This window comes from Arachis duranensis, chromosome 10 (genome assembly GCF_000817695.3).
Source record: "Arachis duranensis cultivar V14167 chromosome 10, aradu.V14167.gnm2.J7QH, whole genome shotgun sequence".
NCBI classification, from domain to species: domain Eukaryota; kingdom Viridiplantae; phylum Streptophyta; class Magnoliopsida; order Fabales; family Fabaceae; genus Arachis; species Arachis duranensis.
Genome location: NC_029781.3, coordinates 73,445,779 through 73,454,737, shown reverse-complemented (window position 1 = coordinate 73,454,737; position 8,959 = coordinate 73,445,779). Strand labels below are relative to the sequence as shown.

Sequence of the window (8,959 nt, the reverse complement as noted above, 5' to 3'; positions counted from 1 at the left end):
ACCGTAGAAGCTAGTTTGTGGATTTTTACTACTTTCTTTCTTCTTTTCCAATAAAAAATTTTAGCCACATGTGTATGCACTATTTTCTAGAGTGGTTCTTGACCACACATATTTTTACCATGTGGTAAAAATACTACCTAAGCCTAGTAGGATATACCTAAACTCCACATTCTTATCCTTTCTCTCTCTAACTAGCCAAACTCTCTCTCTCTCTTTTTCTCTTTTTCTCGCTCTATCCTCTTCATTAATTAATTTTTATCTTAGATAACTATCCATAGACATTAGAGATAAGAATTCCTACTAAGCCATGACTAGGATATGACTAGGATTATTAATTACTATCTTATCTATATTTATCTTAGGTAATTATCCATAGATATTAGGATAAGATCAAATAGCGGGATATGATTAGGTAGTGACTAAGCACATTAATGATACTCTTATCCACTTCTGATATCATTAATGTGCTTACTCTAGACATGGCGCAAAAGCCAAAGCCCTAACATTTTCAGACAAAAGAAAACACAAAGAGGCAAAAAAGGAATCCAGATATCAACATTTCTTCACAGTAAAAGAGAAAGATCACAACTTCGACGAAATACCTAGATATACAATAAAACCATAAAGAAAGCTTTGACCTTTTTAGGGAAAAGGCCAGCAAGACCAAAACTTTGCGCAAAAAAGGAATCATGCAAGCACAAAGAGCGACAATAATAAAAATCTGCAAAGAAAGGGTACGAAACAAAAGTACCAACCTGTGAAGGAAGATGAAGAGCAGTGGCGGATGCGTGGCGAAAGCGCGAATGATCCAACAAAGAATGATCCAACAAAAGCTTCAAAATGTCAAAGAAAGAAGAAAAAGCTTGGGGCAAAAAGAGGGTGTTCTTTACAGAAGGAAGAAAGAAAACTTCTCCAAATTCCTTCTCTAAATTCAAATTGAAAGGAGGGAATGAAACGGCAAAAGAAAATTAAAAACCCTATTAATAAGGCTTTTAAAAGTGCTCGCACGTTCCCAAGGAAGCTAAACACATCCTAAAATCACGCCGCAAATTAAAAAGCTAGAAACGCTTTGCATTAAAGCAGAAGCAACGCTAGATTCACCTAAGGAGGAGCTGCTCAAAACCCACCAAAACAATGCTCGAGCACGACTTCCTCAAAGGGGTCGAAGTCTAAAAACACGACCTCAAGAGAAAGATTGAAGCTCAAGCAGGGGCACTGTTCATACCTTGGACCGAGCTGTACAGTCCGGGTTGGACGAGGACAAAGCGGCCGACCTCTTATAAGACTGTTGACACCGACCTCTTCCCAAAGAGCTCGACCAAATCACCATAGAGGCCCAAACAGGCCCAAAGCAGAGGCTCGCAATCCACTTGAAGGCGGCTGTCCAAAAGATAAGTGATCTCATCAACAAAAGATAAGATAACTAACTTATCTCAAGGAAGGTCACTCTACGCTACTATAAATACACTGGAGCACCCAGGTATAACGCACTCTCCAATTCTACAAAAAAAAACCTACCTAAAGCCCGCCCTAACTTAAGTATCGGAGTCTTTTGCAGGTACCACCACCCTCCGGTGATTAAAGATCAACAAGCACCTCAAGGGTCCAGCAAATTGTACACAACATCTCCGATCACATCAATAGATCTCGTCCAAGATCGACCTTCAGTTTCAGGTAGCCCTTGGAACAGGTAGTGTGAGTGGCGGTGAGTGGCAGTGAGTGTGGGTAGGGGGTTAGGGTAAAATTAGAATTTTGTTTAGTTAGGGTTTAGGTTGGATTTGGAAATTTTGGGTAAAATTGGAGTTTGATAATTTTAATAAAATTAAGGTATATTTTATTAATTTGAAGTCTAATTTAATCTGTTAAAATTACTTTAAAAATATTATTTAATTATCAATTTGCTAATTGACTTTTAATCAAGTATTCTAATTTAAAATTAGAGATAATATAATTAATATTCTTTGTCTATAAAAATTAATGTATTAAATTCTAAAATTTCAATTATTTAAACTAAATCATATAAAATTCTTATTCTTTAATAACTACTAAGTTTTATAAATTAAATATAGAAAAATATCCAATAATTTTAAAATAAGATAAAAACTTTAATTTATTTTAAACTCAATTTATCCAAACTAGCTTTAATTATCTTTCATAAAATAATTTCTAAAATTAAAGTATTTAATAAATAAATAAATTGAAATTAGCTCGTAATAAGATTTTTCAAAATTTATGGGTCTTACAGGTTTTAACCAACTTTTATTAGATTTGACCAAATTTGTCTGAATTAATTAAACCATTGATGACTCAATCTGAATTGATGACCGAATTTTCGATTCGACGACCATGTCGAACCAAGTTCGATAATTATGGTATTCGGTGAGCTTTTATCTTTTGTTCTTTGTTTGGTCTCTGATCTTGTTTTGTTTTTATTTCTAGTATTTAGTTTTTTTTTTCTGTTAGAAGAAAATAACTCTTAAGGTTTATTTCTCTCCTTTTATAAATGGTGATAATATTTTCTCTTTAGGATATTATGGTTTTGATAGTACACTTTTTACTGGTGTAGGAGGAAGCACAAGCGAGTAAAGCTTCTTAGTCATAGAAGCAAACGCTTTTAGTAAAATTTTTATTTTATGAAAATATGGTATAGAAACTAGCTTTTAAAAGATATTTTTTTCTAAAAAATAATAGCATTTATATTTGATAAATTAAATTAAAAATATTTTTTAATAAGCATATATAATAACAATTGTATTTGGTAAAATATTTTTTAAAATTTAAAAATACTATAATAAATATAAATAACAAGAGTAAATTTTGAAATTTATTAATATATGAGATTATATTAGACTTTTTTATTTTGATAAGTATAAGCTAATTTTAAAAAGACCCACGTTAAAAACTTTTAAAAATATTTTTATCTTTTAAAATCTGTAAGTATAAATATATGTAGTGGCGGAGCTAGAAGAAAATTTTTTGGGGTTCAAAAAATTTTTAACATAAAAATTATATAATAGTATTTATAATTTTATATTGAAACAAAATATACAAATATAATTACTTTTTAAATTTTTTACTAATATAATAATAAATAAATAATTATACAGATAAAGATTATAAAAAATTTTAAAATGAGACTTTTCGAATTTTAAGTTACTTAAAATCTGAATCTTAAAATATTATCAGGTATTAATAGATATTGACATTGTATAAGTTATATTCTTCTAAATATTAACATTATTCTTAAAAAATACATCATTTTTTTATTTTTTATAATTATAGTTGTAGAAAAATTGTAATATATGACGTAAAATATGTAAAAAAAATATAATTAGAAAGATAAATATAAAAATTTATAATACTTATTAAATATTTGAATATTTTTTGCTAGAAAAATATATTCAATTAAAGAACTAATAAAATATAAAAGAATACTAACTTAAATAGATAAAAAAGTATTTTTTTTCTTCAAAGGAATATGTTATGTTTGTTTGAGATTTTTAAAAATAAATGATTGAATATAGATTGAGACTTGAATAGTATGACATAATGGTTAAGACTGAGCTAAAATGGTGTTTGATATTAAAATTTTGGAAGAATAAAACAAGACTATGGTCAGTGAATTGTCTACCATTATCAGATATTATTTCTCCTAAAATACCATACCTATATATAATGTTCTTCCACAAGAAGGATCGTACCTTTTCGGCTGTTATTCTAGTAGTTGTGCCTCAATCCATTATGAAAAGTAATCTATTGAAACTAAAAGGAATTTTACCTGGCCTGATGCCTTCGAGAATAGTCCGAGGATATTTATTCCTCACTTATAGAACAGCCAACTTACCTCAATACTGTGTAATTGCCCGGTGGGTGTTCTTATGATTGTTGCGTGCTTCTGGCAATTATCACATCTTTGTACTTTACTTATGCAATCTCGCTTCAACGTCGGCCAATAGTATCCTGTCCAAAGTATTTTGGCCGCTAAGCTTCATCCTCCTACATGGTTTCCACATAAACCTTCATGTGTTTCGGCCAAAACGATTTCAGCCTCTTCCTTACTGAGGCACTTTAGTAGTGGTTGTGAGAATCCTCACCTATTTCCAATGCTTGTGTAAAAACTTACCTTTCATAAAAAAAGTCATGGATTTGTCTCTTCGACCGGAATAACTCCGTTATTGCTATAATTGAGAAAAAAAGTCTTCTAATCGCTTGCCTCTGTGATACTTAATATGCATGTTAAATCTATACTAGGATTTTCAAGTGTTAATTGTGATAACGTTGGTGCGTGTGTGCTTGCCCTTGTGGTAGCTAATTTAGATAAGACATCGGCTCGGGTGTTTTGTTCACTATGCACATGAATAATTTCAAATTTGACAAATTTAGAAATGAGATCCTTTGTCATGAGCCAATATTGTTCAAGCAAAAGATCTCGTACCTGGAAGCTTGTGTTAATTTGTTGTACAACCAAGAGGGAGTCGCAAAGTCCTTAGACTATGGGGGGCTCTTTCACTTATGTATTTTCAATGGTGGAGTTTCTACACACCATAGATTAAGGGTGTGGAGCTCTGCTGTACCTCAAGTTTCAATACAATTACTATTATTTTCTATTCAATTCTCTTTTATTCTTATTCCAAGATAGTTGCACTTCAACTTGATGAATGTGATGATCCGTGACACTCATCATCATTCTCATCTATGAACGCGCGTGACTGACAACCACTTCCGTTCTACCTTAGACCGGGCGCATATCTCTTAGATTCCCCAACAGAATCTTCGTGGTATAAGCTAGATAGATGGCGGCATTCATGGGAGTCCAGAAAGTCTAACCTTGTCTGTGGTATTCCGAGTAGGATTCCGAGAATCCGGAAAGTCTAACCTTGTCTGTGGTATTCTGAGTAGGATTCTGGTATTGAATGACTGTGACGAGCTTCAAACTCTTGAAGGCTGGGCGTTAGTGACAGACGCAAAAGAATCAAGGGATTCTATTCCAACCTGATTGAGAACCGACAGATGATTAGCCGTGCTGTGACAGAGCATTTGGACCATTTTCATTGAGAGGATGGGATGTAACCATCGACAAGGGTGATGCCTCCAGACGATTAGCCATGCAGTGACAGCGCATAGGACCATTTTCCCGAGAGGATGAAAAGTAGCCATTGATGACAGTGATGCCCTACATACAGCTTGCCATGGAAAAGAGTAAGAAGGATTGGATGAAAGCAATAGGAAAACAGAGATTTGAGAGGATTCTAGCATCTCCACACGCCTATCTGAAATTTCCACCATTAATTTACATAAGTATTTCTATCCTATTTTATTTTCTATTTATTATTAATTTTTGAAATCCATAACCATTTAATCTGCCTAACTGAGATTTACAAGGTGATCATAGCTTGCTTCATACCAACAATCTCTGTGGGATCGACCCTTACTCACTTGGATGACCCAGTACACTTGCTGGTTAAGTTGAACGGAGTTGTGAGCTTCTCTAACAGTGCCTGTAACTCTTTTGGTCCAACAACAACACTAAGCTGTTGATGCCATTACCAGGGATTATTAAGATCTCAATTCATCATACCATGATCTCTTTGGGGTATTTTTGATTTCATACAAATATAAAGAGACCAATTTTGAGGATCACAATTTCGCCCACCACAACACCAAACTTAAATTGTTGCTTGTCCCCAAGCAACTGAAAATCAAATAGGATAAAAAGAAGAGAATATACTATAAATTCAAGAATATCAATGAATATTAATTATAATTAGATGAGCGGGACTTGTAGCTTTTTGCTTCTGAACAGTTTTGGCATCTCACTTTTTCCTTTGAAGTTTAGAATGATTGGCTTCTCTAGGAACTTAGAATTTTGGATAGTGTTATTGATTCTCCTAGTTAAGTATGTTGATTCTTGAACACAGCTACTTATGAGTCTTGGCCGTGGCCCTAAGCACTTTGTTTTCCAGTATTACCACCGGATACATAAATGCCACAGACACATAACTGGGTGAACCTTTTCAGATTGTGACTCAGCATTGCTAGAGTCCCCTGTTAGAGGTGTCCAGAGTTCTTAAGCACACTCTTTTTGCTTTGGATAACGACTTTAACCACTCAGTCTCAAGCTTTTCACTTGGACCTTCATGACACAAGCTCATGGTTAGGGACAGCTTGATTTAGCCGCTTAGGCCTGGATTTAATTTCCTTGGGCCCTCCTATCCATTGATGCTCAAAGCCTTGGATCCTTTTTACCCTTGCCTTTTGATTTTAAGGGCCATTGGCTTTTTCTGCTTGCTTTTTCTTTTTCTTTCTATTTTTTTGCCATTTTTTTTCACAAGCTTTTGCTTTTTCACTGCTTTTTTTTGCTTCAAGAATCAATTTTATGATTTTTCAGATCATCACTAACGTTTCTCTTTGTTCATCATTCTTTCAAGAGCTAACAGTTTTAACATTCATAAACAACAAGATCAAAAATATGCACTGTTTAAGCATTCATTCAGAAAACAAAAAGTATTGTCACCACATCAATATAATTAAACTAAATTCAAAGATAAATTCGAAATTCATGTACTTCTTGTTCCTTTGAATTAAAACATTTTTTTATTTAAGAGAGGTGAAGGATTCATGGAATTATTCATAACTTTAAGACATAGTTACTAAACACTAATGATCATGAAGTAGAGATACAAAACATAGATAAACATATAATATAAAAACTGAACAGCAGAAAAGTAAGAACAAGAAATGAATCCACCTTAGTGGCGTATTCTTCTTGAAGGACCAACAATGTCCTTAAGCTCTTCTATGTCCCTTCCTTGCCTTTGTTACTCCTCCCTCATTGCTCTTTGATCTTCTCTTAATTTCCTCTTCAGAGTCCTTTCAGGTTTAGGGTCAACTTCAATAAGAATATCTTTTTTCCTTGTTCCTGCTCATATAGGGAAGAAGAGAACAAGAAAAGAAAGAGGAATCCTCTATGCTCACAGTAAAGAGGTTCCTTATTGTTAGTAGAAGAAGAAAGGGGATAATGGAAGGAGAGGGATGAATAGTCTGTATAAAGAGTAAGGATAGGGGAGGTGATAAGAGATGAAGAGAAGTGTTAGTAAATAAATAAATAAATAGAAGAAGATGAGAGATGGATTTTCGAAAATTTTTTGAAAAGGAGTTAATGATTTTCGAAAATTAAGATAGGAAATTAAAATTAAAATTAAAATTTGAAACAATTAATTAATTAAAAAGAATTTTTTTAAAAAAAAGAAGGAGATATTTTCGAAAATTAGAGATAGAAAAGTAGTTAGGTGGTTTTGAAAAAGATAAAAAATAGACAAGAAGTTAGTTAGTTGATTGAAAAAGATTTGAAAATCAAATTTGAAAAGATAAGAAGATAATAAGATATTTTGAAATTAAATTTTTTGGACAAGATAAAATTTTTGAAAAAGATATGATAAAAAGATAAGATAAGGAGATATAATAAAAAGATATGGTTGAAAAAGATTTAATTTTTAAAATTAAAATTAATTACTTTACTAACAAGAAACTACAAGATAAGATTCTAGAATTTAAAGATTGAACTTTTCTTAACAAGAAAGTAACAAACTTCAAATTTTTGAATCAATCACATTAATTGTTAGTGAATTTTCGAAAATTTGATATAAAGATAAGAAAAAGATTTTGAAAATATTTTGAAAAAGTTTTTTTGAAATTTTCGAAAAAAAGGAAAAAAAATGGAAAAGATATGATTTTTGAAAAAGATTTTGAAAAGATAAGATTTTTAAATTTGAAAATTTGACTTGACTTGTAAGAAACAACAAATTTTAAAAATTTTTGACTAAGTCAACTCAAATTTTCGAAAATTATGAGAAAATTTAGGAAAAGATATTTTTTGATTTTTTGAATTTTTAATTATGAGAGAGAAAAACATAAAAATGACCCAAAACATGAAAATTTTGGATCAAAACACATGATGCATGCAAGAACACTATGAATGTCAAGATGAACACCAAGAACACTTTGAGGATTATGATGAACATCCCGACTTATTATGAAAAACAACAAACAACACAAAACAAGAAATCATCAAGATTAAACAAGAGGATTTACCAAGAACAACTTGAAGATCATGAAGAACACTATGAATGAATGAAATTTTTGAAAAATGCAAGAAAAATTTTTTAAAGCATGCAATTGACACCAAGCTTAAAAATTGACTCAAGACTCAAACAAGAAACACAAAATATTTTTTATTTTTATGATTTTATGATTTTTTTGTATTTTTATTATATTTTTCAAAAATAAAGTTAGGAAAAACGAAAAAGAAAAGAAAAATTTTGAAAAAGATTTTTGAAAAGAAAATTACCTAATCTGAGCAACAAGATGAACCGTAGTTGTCCATACTCGAACAATCCCCGGCAACGGCGCCAAAAACTTGGTGGACGAAATTGTGATCTATTATTTTTCCCATGATGTTGGCAGCTATAATTAAATACCCCAAAGAGATCATGGTATGATGAATTGGGATCTTAATAATCCCTAGTAATGGCACCAACAGCTTAGTGTTGTTGTTGGACCAAAAGAGTTACATGCACTGTTAGAGAATCTCACAACTCTGTTCAACTAACCAGCAAGTGTACTGGGTCATCCAAGTAATACCTTACGTGAGTAAGGGTCGATCCCACAGAGATTGTTGGTATGAAGCAAGCTATGTTCACCTTGTAAATCTCAGTTAGGCAGATTAAATGGTTTATGATAAATTCGAAAATAAATAATAAACAGAAAATAAAATAGTAAATAGTTACTCATATAATTCCATGGCGGGAATTTCAGATAGGCATATAGAGACGCTGTGCTCCTCTCGAATCTCTACTTTCTTATTACATTCATCCAATCCTTCTTACTCCTTTCCATGGCAAGCTGTATGAAGGGCATCACCGTTGTCAATGGCTACATCCCATCCTCTCAGTGAAAATGG

General features: G+C 32.0%; 1 protein-coding gene across 1 annotated transcript in view; it reads left to right on the top strand.

Annotated features, from left to right (window-relative positions):
* The first annotated feature begins 532 nt into the window (after positions 1 to 532).
* LOC107470226 (uncharacterized) overlaps positions 533 to 8,959 on the top strand; it is a 15,490-nt gene continuing 7,063 nt past the window's right edge. Inside the window, exons 1-2 of the mRNA XM_052255129.1 lie at positions 533 to 1,480; positions 1,559 to 1,674. The gene's annotated coding sequence lies outside the window, so the exon portion shown is untranslated. The remainder of the gene's footprint in view (positions 1,481 to 1,558; positions 1,675 to 8,959) is intronic.